The following is a 12,353-nucleotide window of genomic DNA, read 5'->3' on the forward strand; positions in this document are numbered from 1 at the left end:
CGCACAGTACCATGTGGACGATTTTTATATCGAACAGGGTATTGATGACGGTAACTACTAGGACAGCCACAGACAAAGAGAGGGAGTAGTATCAGTTCCGGTTGATCAGAGAGGGCCTTACGTCGCAGTTGCCACATCAGGCGTAGTTGAGCCTTTTCTGTTGGACACTGGTGCAGCGAAAAGTTCCATCATGCATTCGAAACTCCCTGGCGCACCTTTGTCTGGTTTAACAAATGTTTCCGTGGATTCTCTGGCGCCCCTGTTAGCAATCCGGTTTCTCGCCCTTTGCCCCTTACAATTGGGCCTCGTGAGCTGAAAGCTCCTTTGATTTTGACTACTGGTTGTGGTGAAAATCTTTTGGGCCTGGATTTGCTGAAACGATTGTATGCGACTTTGTATTGTTCTCCTGCGGGAGTGGAGCTTACATTGGGCCAGAGAGTAATCTCTCCCATGTACTTGTCGTCTGATAAGCTCCCACCGGACTTGAGTTCTCTTCCTGCATCTTTGTGGGCAACGGGTCCCAACGACGTGGGCCTGCTTGACATCTCCCCTTATGTTGTCCAATTGAAATCAAATGTGCGATTACCACGTATTCCCCAGTATCGTATCTCCCTTGATGGAGAGCGAGCATTGTTAGCGATCATCTATGATTTGATCGAGAAAGATGTCGTCGAGGAGACTCGGGGAAACGTGTGCAATAGTCCTGTGTTACCTATTCTGAAACGCACTGATCCATCTAAGCCTCCTGTTTATCATTTTGTCATTGATTTACGGGAGGTGAACAAAATTGTGGTTCCTCAGTTTCCTGTGGTGCCTGACATTACGGTTTTACTGACTCTGATTCCAGCATCTGCTTCTTGGTTCTCAGTGATCGATCTGAAGAATGCTTTCTTTAGCATTCCGATTGCTGAGGGAAGCAGGGACCTATTCGGTTTCTCGTTAGGAGGTTGCAGCTTTAGGTTTAAACGCGCTCCTCAGGGCTATTGTGAGAGTCCATCGATATACAGCCAAGCCCTGAAGAGCCAACTTGACGCGTTTGTGTTACCGGCTGGTGCGGCTTTGATCCAATATGTTGATGACTTATTGGTGGCTGCGGACACACGAGAGATTTGCAAAACTGCTACGGTGTCTCTGTTACAACATCTTTGTGACTTACATCACAAGGTGTCACCTTCTAAACTGCAATATTGTTGCCAAGAAGTAACCTATCTAGGTCACTTATTGTCAAAGGAGGGAAGAAGGTTGACCCCAGAGAGAATTGCAGCGATCGCTCGAATGACTGTGCCAACAACTCAGAGAGATGTGCGTGCCTTTCTAGGTATCACGTCATACTGCAGGCAATGGATTCCGAATTTTTCATTGCTAGCGAAACCATTGGTAGCCCTCATGTGCAAGGATGTTCCAACTCCTTTGCCATGGACGGAAGAATGTCAGAAAAGTTTTTCTGAACTGCGTGATGCGTTGTGTTCGGCCCCTGTGTTAGGTACTCCTGACTACAGTAAGCCGTTTACACTATACGTTCACGAGAGGGAAGGTTGTGCGTTGAGTGTTTTGACGCAGCAATTCGGCGGTAAGCAGCGTCCATGTGCATATTTTTCCTCGACCTTGGACCCAGTAGCTAGAGCATTGCCGAGTTGTCTAAGAGCGACAGCGGCAACTGCGGTGTCCATCCGGCAATCTGCGGGATTGGTCATGGATAATATGCTTACGGTGATGGTTCCGCATGCAGTTGACACTCTCTTGAATCGTACGAAAACCCAACACTTGACGAGCGCAAGGTTGTCCGGTTACGAGTTGACGCTTTTGGCAAGTCACATCCAAATAAAGCGCTGCAATGTTCTAAATCCGGCGACGTTGTTGCCAACCAATATGGAATCAGACGAGGTACCACCACATGATTGTTATTTGCGAACTGAGGAGGAAACGAAGGGTCGTGTGGACCTAAAAAACACTCCATTGGAAGATCCCGATGGTACTTTGTATGTGGATGGTTCGTGTTTTAAGTTGCCAAACGGTGATGTGACGACTGCGTATGCTGTGGTAACATTGAGTACAGTTGTAGAAACTGCGAGATTGAATCAGAATTCTGCCCAGGCGGCAGAATTAATTGCATTAACGAGAGCATGTGTTTTGTCGAAAGGGAAGCGGGTGAATGTGTTTACCGACAGCCAGTATGCCTTTGGCGTCGCTCATAGTTTTGGACGATTGTGGCGAGAGAGAGGCTTTATGACATCGCATGGTACGAAGATCCAGCATGGACAGCTTGTGAACGAACTTTTAGACGCACTCACATTGCCCAAGCAGGTGGCGATTATTAAATGCAGTGCGCACCGTAAGGTGACGGATGATGTTGGTCGTGGCAATGCGTTTGCTGATGAGATCGCTAAGGAGACTGCGAGAAACCTTACAACTGGAATGTATGTGACGAGTTCGGTAAGGTGGCCTGCAGACACTGGTATGTGTGAGGATACTGTCGAAAGTGTGAAAGCGATTCAGAATGAGGCCACCGAAACTGAAAAGACCAAGTGGAAGGAGAGCACAGGAAAGTTGGATGCGAATGGATGTTGGATTGATTTGTCGGAGAATCAAAGATGGATGTTGCCGGATGCATATGTGCTAGCTGTTGTGACCATGGCACACGGTTTGTCACATATTAGCGCGAAAGGTATTTGCAAGTTGTTGTCCCCTGTATGGAAGAATGATGGTATTGCTAAGTGTGCTGAGAGATTGGTCAAGAATTGCATGGTATGTATGATGTACAATCCTGGCAAGGGCACTCCTACACCCCCTGGCCATTCTGCTCCTCCTACATGTCCCTTTGAAGTTATCCAGCTAGACTTTATCCATATGGAGCGATGTAATAATCTGAAGTACGTTTTAGTTGTGGTTTGCGCATTCTCCCGATGGATCGAAGCCTACCCTCTCAAAGACAATACTGCCCTGTCCACAGCGAAAGTCCTACTGAAGGAGTACTTTCCTCGGTATGGAATGCCACGGATTGTATGGTCTGATAACGGAAGTGAGTTTGTGGGAAGTGTGATGAAGAGTGTGTGTAAGGGCCTTGGAATTACACAAAAATTCCACAGCGCCAATCATCCCCAGTCGGCAGGTTTGGTTGAAGGGTACAATGGTACTCTCAAATTAAAGCTCGCAAAGATTCAGGCTACGACTGGTCTGTCGTGGCCCGATGCTTTGACTCTGGCTCTTTTGTCGACTAGGGCGACTGTGCACTCTCGAGTAGGGCCTAGCCCATATGAGATTGTGTTCGGCCGTCCTGCAAATATTTGGGGGGTTCCTAGACCCAGTTCATTCACAAATCTTGAATATCCAATGCTAATTGATTATCTTCATGATCTGACTGCTAAACTGAGGTTAATTCATCAACAGGTCTTTGAAGCACTGCCGGCGCAGACGGAGGGTCCAGGCCACCAGCTCCAACCCGGAGACTGGGTGGTTACAAGAAATTTTGACCGGAAGCGAAACCTCGAGCCGAGGTTTGTTGGACCCTTCCAAGTGCTACTCGCCACGAGAACCGCTGTTCGTTTGGAGGGCCGCAAGCATTGGGTGCACGCCACCCATACCAAAAAGGTACCAATACCTTTACCAGCGGACTCGTGGGTGAGGACTGGCATCGTCGCATCAGAGACAGAAACTCTGCCGAACTTTGTGCCGTTCAGTGACGCTCAGCCTGTGGGAGATACTTCAGTGCAGCCAGACAACTTTGTTGAACCTTTGCCATTGGAGAATTCAAGATCTGAACTATCGTCGGACCGACAGGACTCTGCTCCACAATCCGACCAATTGTTTGAAGAGCAGACTCGTCCTGGAAGAAGCAGATATTTTCTTCGTTCCAATACCAGAGACAAATAAATTATTTTTGCTTTTTCCTTTTTTTTGAAATCTACGTTACCCCCGTTATCATTTTGAACATTTTTGAATAATTGTGGTTTCTGTTTATATTCTGAGTTCTTTTCCACGTGTTTTTTTTTTCCCACAGCTAGGAGATTTTGTATATATTGTTTGATTAAAAGAACCTTACGTGCGGGTACTTCCTTCTGTTTCGTAGGTCCTGACACTAGGTCGGAGGCCGTCGATTCCTAGGAACTCCTGGGGATTGACAATTACTACACAGAACGAAGTGCGTCAAGAACGTTGCGGACGGTTTTAGAGGATGGCATTCTCAAAGTTGTCGGAAGTGGAGAAGACTCAAGCGCAAAGATTCGAACTGCATAGGGTTGTACGTACCAAATGCTTTATGTTTCAGGTGTTCTTACTGTTCCTAACTGTTTCCTTGTTACTGGTGGGTGGAGTATACTATGCGATACAATCATTATTGCCTTAAGCTTCACCTACCCCTTCCTCAGAACCAAAACCTACTTCCACTGTTTCTCCTCATTTCTTTCACATCTTACCCCAACACGAGCAGGTTAGACGTGCGGAATTCATGAACAATTCCTTCGTTCAGCTCCTTCATCAACATCAGTTGGTGATGAACACTACCAACTGTTGGGTATGTGGGTTAATGCCACATACCATGGATAGGGGAATTCCGTACTTGGTCCTTCCTTACAGTTCCCAGGGTTCAGCTCGAGCATTCCAAACAATGTTTCGTAGCGCACTAGATTCCTACCGCCATCGAGAGCCACGCACTGCAGATCATGGTCCTGGCCCGTACCACAAGCCTTTGGCAAGAGCGATTGCCGATTTAGATAGGGATATCTTTGACGCATCGCTTATCCCAGAGGAAGAGGTGCGAGCATACAGAGATCTGAGTGAGGCTGAGTATAGCATGTCAGTGGGTGATCGGCAGCTTAAAAGCTTGTCTCCGATCTGGATCGTACCCCATCTCGGTAATTTCTGTCTGGAAGGCATTGGCCGAAGCCCGCAAGCTCAGCTCGGGAGGAGTGCCTGTACCGAAACGTATGTTTTGCCGACGGCCTCTTCCCCTGTTCTTCTGACTGCCAAGGGTACTTACTTTGTTTGTTACGACTGCGCATATACATGGTTGCCTCGTGACTTCTCAGGCACATGTTATATTGCGAATCTGTTGCCGCCGACCTTTACTGTTGGGTCGGATTATCACAAGACCAGAGTTGTGAGAGGCGTGATTAGCGAAGAGGACACTGCCGGTCAAGAAGCAGGAGACTTCTTTAAGGGTTTCTTGCCGTTTTGGGGACCTATGATCAATAGTAGGAACCTGAGACAGTTGACTCGAGTGGTGGAATCGACCGCTAATATCACTGCAAGCGCCCTTGGTAACATCACAGCAGAGCTTCAGGCTGACAGGCTTATGACGTTACAAAATCGTATGGTTTTAGACGTTGTCCTTGCAGATAGAGGTGGAGTATGTAAGGTGATCCATTCGAGTTGCTGCATTTTCATTCCTGATAACGCTCCAACTGTCTATCAAGCCATCTCGAAGTTGCATAAGATCTCCGAGTCCATACACGTGGACGTAGGGGATTGGACGCTACTAGGGTGGTTTTGGGGCCTGATGTCGACGTGGGGTTGGAAAATTCTGATGATCATTGGGATTGTTGTAGCATTTCTGTTCACGTGTTGTCTTTGTGTGCAGTGTGGTCCCGCCTTATGTGGCCTCTGTGCTACGACGTGTATAAGACGGCCACCTGTTACCAAGGAAGCACTGATGGATAGAATAATGTTGCAGCAACATCTGGATGGTCTGATGAATATCGAGATCGATTCTGATTCCGACTAGTGCTTGCCTACATGAGGGCAAAAGGAGCGTCTGAGGTTCCGTGACAATTGTAAGTGGTGTTTTCGACTCGCTCGAATATGGTCGAGTCTGGTATCTATGAACCGCAAATGACGAGTTTAGTGGGTGTACGCGTTTTCGCTGTGCTAACCTAAACCGTTCGTCTGTTTCGTGGGTTTCTTCATCTGAACCCACGGGTTCCATTTTAGATATGGCATCCATTTTGTTTCTTGCCCTCAAGTAGCCAGCGAACGGACACTGTCCGCTTCGTGACTCTGGGATTCCCAAACTCTTGCGGAAGACACGTGTTCCTTTGAGGGTGTCTTTATGACGAGGGGGATGACACTTCAAGGCAGATGGCCCCGCTCAAGGCTCATCTTGCCGTGCTGGTCTATTGTCTCAGTTGTGCATTCATTAGGCACGTCTCCTTTGATCCCTGCAATCGTGTTTCCGATAGCACCCCTTACACTCTTTTCAATCTGTTCGCTATCCTCGTCTTCCTCTGCACCTGTTTCTGACTCTTCCTTGATTCGTTTACTGCCGGAATGGAATGCACTAATGGTGAGAAGATGTACTTTTACAGTTGGGAAATGGCGATGCTACTGTAATTATGTTTCGAGCCTTGAATACATGAAAGCGACCCCCTATGAAATTTACTGTGGGAACCGGGTTGTAACCTTTTGTTTGCCATGTTGCTGTATGACGAAAAACTGTATAAAAGGAGCGATCCACAGATACAATTCGAAGCAGTCTCCTTGAACCCACATGCGATGTACTTCTTGTGACTTCTGTGTTCCCTGCAGTAAATAAACCTCGAATCTTTGACGCCGAAGGAAGTGTCCCGTGTCTCTGTCATTTGTGCGCCGGAACAGGTAACCCACGAAGGTTTCAGGTGTTGTCCCTGGCACCGCTGGGTCTTAGAAAAACCCAGTCCTTCAGTAGAGCTGCGTGTCTGGTAAAAGGTCCCGAAATTGTCGAGCAGCGCTCGAAGTGGCAGAGCTCCTCAGAGGGCGGCCATCTTGCGTCGCCGCGCCTACTCCAAATGTCCCCTTCTACCCATCCTCATTCCTGATCATGCAGAGAAGCCGCCAAGTTTTCCTGCAGGAGGTTGCACAAGATTCTTTCTAAATATTTTGAAATGACCCACTTTAAACACATGGGTGGTAAAAGTGGTAAAGGCAGGATATCAAATACAGTTTTCATCTACCCTTTCTGACTCCATACTCAAGACAATATCTTGGGAAAAGTGTGAGGAGAGAATATTAGGTTGGCGTTTCTGTTAGTTAAACGAAAAAATTACAATCATTTAAGTCTCAAAAACGGGAAAGGGAAAGGCATCTATTTTATCATCTGAAGATGGTTCCATTCAAGATGTAGACCCATACCTTTGATCCAGGCAGGCAGCTTTTTGCTAACAGTGGATCTGATGGATGCAAACATTCTGATAGCTCTGATACGTAAGATCTAATTGAATCAAGAATCTACATCTCCTATTTGAAGTTCTACCAGTCAGACGCAAGTCAGCGCCTCCAGTATTCATGACTCCTCTGATGGTCCTTGTGCAATTTAAAGTCTGGAGTGATTATCCTTATTTAGAGCACTGGGCTCTTCATGCTCCATTAGAGTCGGATAAACTCTGCAAGTGATTCAGATCTACCTCAACCATCACAAATTCCAGATCAATTCCAAGAAATATCAAACCAAACCTTCTGATTTTTATCAGTCAAGGATCAGACAGCCCTGGACAAGTTGTTTCTTCTGGAATACAAAGCATCAATCTTTTGTAATCTGGGTGAATACAAAATGTCTTTTGTTCCTTAGGCTTCAAGGTCACATGACCTCATTCATCGTTTTGGTTCCATTGGCCTTTTTTCATCAGTATCCATAACTATGTAGGTCACCAGCCTCCAAGAATTCAAATCACAAATTTCATAGTCAGATCAGGTGAAACAAGCTCTGCAATGGTGGCAGGGTTCGGAAAATCAGAAAGGACTGCCTCCTCCTAAGGCCACTGGTGTACGATAAAAACAAATCCAAGTTCTGTTGAATGGGGAGTCACGTGAAAGACCAGTCAGATCATGGGCATTTCTCTTTGACAGAAAGTCTCCACTCTTCCAACTGGAGAGATATACCCGCAGTTGTCAGAGCATTAAATATGGCAGTGGTCTCAAATGTGAACCATCAAGAAGCTACCACATCAGATCATGATTATGTTGACACTTTAGATAGGCTCTTGGATTGAAAAGCATCTGTTTTCCTTGAAAGCAACTTTCATCAAGGGAGTGGACACTGCAGCAGATCACCCCAGCAGGATATTTCTCCACACCCAAGAATGCCTCTCCCACACATCTGGTTTTTCTGGAAAACTGCATGTCGTGTGGGAGCCCGTTTTTTAGGTCTCGCCTGTCGATGCGCATGCGCATCGAGCAAGGCGAGAGTATTGCGAGTTATCCACTCTTTATCCACACTGCAAGGAATCGTGGCGATTCCTTGCAGTGCCCGTGACTTTTAAGGTCAATGCGCATGCGCATTAAGCTTATGCGCATGCGCATTGACCTTAAAAGTCACGGGCGCGTGCATGTCCGTCTTTGTTTACCGTGTCGCATTTCTCCTCCCCCCTCCCCTCTCTTCCCTTCGGCTTGTTTGTTGATTTGACCCGCTCCGCCCCCTCCCCTTCCCACCGTGTCGCATTTCTCCTCCCCCCTCCCCTCTCTTCCGTGTCGCACCTCTCCCCTCTCCGCCCCCTCCCCGCTCCGCCCCCTCCCCTTCCCTCCGTGTCGCATTTTTCACTCTTGAATCCTTCCTCCCCTCCTATCGCTCCTTCAATCCAAACACCCCCCTTCCTCATCGGCTTTCTTTTATCCCTGAGAGAATACTTTTAAATAGGCCCCTGCTGGGCATTTTTCCCATTCCCTTCATCTCTGTCACTTTCTCTCTGTTGTATATGCGTTTCTCTTCATGGGAAGCCACTGTCCCCCTCATCGCATGTCACTCTCTCCTCTGAGATGCTTCCTCTCCCGGTCTTTTTCCCCTCTCTCGCTATTGTTTGTTTCCCTGTGTGGTGTCATCCTCCCTCTCTGCCCCCTCCCTTCCTTTTCGTTGTGTATCTGTTTCTACTGCGGTTTCAGCCTCACATCCCGCCCTGGCTCAGATGTCTCTCTCTGCAGCTGGCTCGCAGGCCCTGCTGGTGCCTGACCTCCTTCCGTGCCTGGGAGCAGCCCAGCCCCGCTGGCTCCAGGGGGAGATTCCAGTCTGATGGCTCAGGGCGGGCCGCTCCTGCGGCTCTGGAGAGACACCAGCAGTGTGTGCTTCTGCCTGCCCTTCCCAGAAGAGGCGAGCCCTGGCTCCCACGCGGCCTGACGCTCTCCCTTCGACACCCTAAGCCATGACTGTCGGCCACATGCACACCTACATTCAGACCCTACAATCACAGCACTAACACCGACCCCTCTGCCCCCCCCCCCCCCGGCACTCACGCCCAGCATTCATCTCCCTGCAACCTACCAACCACACATATCCTTGCTCATTTCTCCTCCCCCCTCCCCTCTCTTCCGTGTCGCACCTCTCCCCTCTCCGCCCCCTCCCCTCCCCGCTCCGCCCCCTCCCCTTCCCTCCGTGTCGCATTTTTCACTCTTGAATCCTTCCTCCCCTCCTATCGCTCCTTCAATCCAAACACCCCCCTTCCTCATCGGCTTTCTTTTATCCCTGAGAGAATACTTTTAAATAGGCCCCTGCAGGGCATTTTTCCCATTCCCTTCATCTCTGTCACTTTCTCTCTGTTGTATATGCGTTTCTCTTCATGGGAAGCCACTGTCCCCCTCATCGCATGTCACTCTCTCCTCTGAGATGCTTCCTCTCCCGGTCTTTTTCCCCTCTCTCGCTATTGTTTGTTTCCCTGTGTGGTGTCATCCTCCCTCTCTGCCCCCTCCCTTCCTTTTCGTTGTGTATCTGTTTCTACTGCGGTTTCAGCCTCACATCCCGCCCTGGCTCAGATGTCTCTCTCTGCAGCTGGCTCGCAGGCCCTGCTGGTGCCTGACCTCCTTCCGTGCCTGGGAGCAGCCCAGCCCCGCTGGCTCCAGGGGGAGATTCCAGTCTGATGGCTCAGGGCGGGCCGCTCCTGCGGCTCTGGAGAGACACCAGCAGTGTGTGCTTCTGCCTGCCCTTCCCAGAAGAGGCGAGCCCTGGCTCCCACGCGGCCTGACGCTCTCCCTTCGACACCCTAAGCCATGACTGTCGGCCACATGCACACCTACATTCAGACCCTACAATCACAGCACTAACACCGACCCCTCTGCCCCCCCCCCCCGGCACTCACGCCCAGCATTCATCTCCCTGCAACCTACCAACCACACATATCCTTGCTACTAAATCCACAAAACGTATACTCATACTGCTGGCACCTGCCCAAATAACCACTGCCGCCCACATAACACCCGCACACCCCTAGCATGAACACCCATGCACTTAGGACAATCTCACCCACACACCCCACTGCATTGACATTCTAGCTCATGCCCCTTCATCCACTTCCCTGATACTCGCACCTAGCAATGACTACATTGTGGCATCCTGCCCACTCCTAGCGAGCACACTACAATATGCATCCGCCCCCTCACTCTCTCTACCCACCCTCAACGCCTCACCCTCACTCACCCTCACCCTCACCCTCACCCTCACTCTCACTCTCACTCTCACACACCCTCACTCTCACCCTCACCCTCACTCTCACTCACCCTCAACACCTCACCCTCAACGCCTCACCCTCAACGCCTCACCCTCAACGCCTCACCCTCACTCACCCTCACCCTCACTCACCCTCACTCACCCTCACCCTCACTCACCCTCACTCACCCTCACTCACCCTCACCCTCAACACCTCACCCTCAACACCTCACCCTCAACACCTCACCCTCAACGCCTCACCCTCACTCACCCTCACCCTCACTCTCACTCACCCTCACCCTCACTCACCCTCACCCTCACTCACCCTCACCCTCACTCACCCTCACCCACCCTCACTCACCCTCACTCTCACTCTCACTCTCACTCACCCTCACTCTCACTCACCCTCACTCTCACTCACCCTCAACCCCTCACTCACCCTCACTCTCACTCATCCTCACTCACCCTCAACACCTCACCCTCAACGCCTCACCCTCACTCACCCTCACCCTCACTCTCACTCACCCTCACCCTCACTCACCCTCACCCTCACTCACCCTCACCCTCACTCACCCTCACCCACCCTCACTCACCCTCACTCTCACTCTCACTCTCACTCACCCTCACTCTCACTCACCCTCACTCTCACTCACCCTCAACCCCTCACTCACCCTCACTCATCCTCACTCACTCTCAACCCCTCACCCTCACTCACCCTCACTCACCCTCAACCCCTCACCCTCACTCACCCTCACCTTCACTCACCCTCAACCCCTCACCCTCACTCACCCTCAACGCCTCACCCTCAATCACCCTCAACCCCTCACCCTCACCCACCTTCACTCACCCTCACCCTCACTCACCCTCACCCTCACCCTCACTCACCCTCACTCACACTCACCCTCACTCACCCTCACCCACCCTCAACCCCTCATCCTCACTCACCCTCAACCCCTCACCCTCACTCACCCTCAACCCCTCACCCTCACTCACCCCCACTCACCCTCAACCCCTCACCCTCAACCCCTCACCCTCACTCACCCTCAACCCCTCACCCTCAACCCCTCACCCTCAATCCCTCACCCTCACCCACACTCACCCACACTCACCCTCACTCACCCTCACTCACACTCACACTCACCCACCCTCACTCACCCTCACCCTCACTCACACTCACCCTCACCCTCACTCACCCTCAACCCCTCACTCACCCTCAACCCCTCACCCACCCTCAACCCCTCACCCTCACTCACCCTCAACCCCTCACCCTCAACCCCTCACTCACCCTCACTCACCCTCAACCCCTCAGCCTCACCCTCACTCACCCTCAACCCCTCACCCTCACTCACCCTCAACCTCATGCTAAAGATTTACAAAAAAACCCATAAACAATTCTAAAAGCACTAACTCTAATGCTGCGAGACCTATTGCATTTCTAATGCTTGTAGATCTTTTATCATCCTAGCAAAATGCAGAAATACCGAGATTTTGCACTGAGTTCCAGAGAACGGAATATGGGAAGTGAACTCTTTGTCAAGTCAATATAGTGGCCACGGAGCCCCCTGTATGCTTTCCCCCATTTTCTCTAATTCTCATGTTATTGGAAAGGATCAGGGAAGGGGTTCAGTTGGCCACTCTAGTAGGACCATTCTGGTCCTGTGATCACGGTTCTCCCTCCAACCGTCCTTGCCATTGTGACTTCCTTGGTGTCTTACGCTGGAGCCATTCCCTCTTCAGTTCAGTCCTCTCCTGCTTTCTCTTCTATTTCCACAGCACCTTCATCTCTTGGGTTGGAAGTCGAAACAGAGGGGTTGTAGGAAAAAGGGCTCCCCTTTCAGTTGGCCAAAGCTATTGAATATAATTGCATACTTTTCACATTAAGATCTTTTGCTGAACACTGGAAACATTTTCAAAATGGGTATGTATGTTTCCCCTTAGAATATTTTTCAAAAGATCTGTTTCTACTCCTAAATCT

The sequence above is a fragment of the Lissotriton vulgaris genome, chromosome 2_1 (genome assembly GCF_964263255.1).
Source record: "Lissotriton vulgaris chromosome 2_1, aLisVul1.2, whole genome shotgun sequence".
NCBI lineage: Eukaryota > Metazoa > Chordata > Amphibia > Caudata > Salamandridae > Lissotriton > Lissotriton vulgaris.